This window comes from Etheostoma cragini, chromosome 12, assembly GCF_013103735.1.
Source record: "Etheostoma cragini isolate CJK2018 chromosome 12, CSU_Ecrag_1.0, whole genome shotgun sequence".
Lineage (NCBI taxonomy): Eukaryota > Metazoa > Chordata > Actinopteri > Perciformes > Percidae > Etheostoma > Etheostoma cragini.
Genome location: NC_048418.1, coordinates 1,168,543 through 1,170,140, shown reverse-complemented (window position 1 = coordinate 1,170,140; position 1,598 = coordinate 1,168,543).

Here is a 1,598-nt window from a genome sequence, read left to right as displayed (position 1 = left end):
ACAACACAGCCCTCAGGTTCATAGGGACACACAAACCTCTCCACCACGATAAGGTGATGGTTCCCCGGAGAGGAAAAAGATGATCCAGACGAAGTCAAACCCACTACTAAATTAAATCAATAAAATCCTTCTACAGTGCAAATTAACCAAAAAATGTAAATGTCCAGATTGTATTTTTGACATAATTTGTAAGGTTTTGTTCCATTTTTGTTGATTGCTTTAGTTTTCCTGTTTTCGGATACATCACTTCTTCTGTTTAACCCTATCATTATGAAGGAATACACTGTATTGCATTTTAATTCAGTAGCCAGACAGGCTCTTGTCAGGCTGTGTTGTTGTTGTGTTGTCGTGTTGCTGTTGTTATGTTGTGTTCATATCGTACACGGTATATATGATGATATGATAAATCTCATGATTTGATCGCAGATCTAGTCTCATTAAATGATTCTAGCACAACAACAAAAAGCAAACCATCTTTAATAATATGTTACCTGGCAAAACAGAGATCCCTTTTTTTGATAGCTTTTATAAAATGAGCAAAATCACAAACCAAATGTAATAGAGTTTGTATTTTATTCCCTTAGAAATCCAAATAATGTGTTTAAATAATAGAGGAACTCACATTAAACCAGTCACCAGGAAGTGAGTTACATATGATCCAACATTTCCCAGCAGAGCCACTAGATGGCAGTAGCATCTCGCTGCTCTCCACCCCCACACCATACACCCCCCTTCCCTTCACACACACACACACACACACACACACACACACACACACATACACACACACAAACCCCACCCCCCAGGCTGAGTTCTGCATAGCAACAGAAAGAAGGCCAGACCATCCTGTGCAGTTAGTCACCAAGTCATTATGGTGCAGTAAAATTAGTGTTTTTGGCCTAGCTGCTCTACACACACACACACACACACACACACACACACACACACACACACACACACACACACACACACACACACACACACACACACACAGCAGGTTTTCAAGGTGACTTTTTGAAGTGAAACACGGCAAGTTACACCTTCTCACTCAATGCGTTTCCTTTATTGACATAACTATTTGCATTCTACACTCTCACTGAAGGCATCAAAGCTATGAATGAACACATGAGGAATTATGTACTTAACAAATAAGTGTGCAATGACTCTTAAATAGGTCTTTTATATTTTAGATTCCTCAAGGTCGCCACCCTTTGCTTTTTTGATAGTGCCGCAAACCCTTGGTGTTCTTTCAATGGGCTTCATGAGGTAGTATTGCAATATTCTGCAATTTGTTATCCTTTTTCCATCTTCAAATCCTGGGGATGGGAAAAACTGACCAACTCATGGGCAAGGCAGCTTCATCTGTAGAGCACATTTCAGCAACAGGGCAATTCGAAGTGCTTTACACAAAATCAGTTAAACAGATAAAACTCAAGTATAAACAGTTACAAATGAAAACATTAAGACAGATTAAAAACCCTAAACCTAATCCCCTAACCCTAACCCCCTAACCCCTAACCTTTAACCCTAACCCCCTAACCCCTAACTCTTAACCCTAACCCTAACCTTTAACCCTAGCCCCCTAACCCCTAACTCTT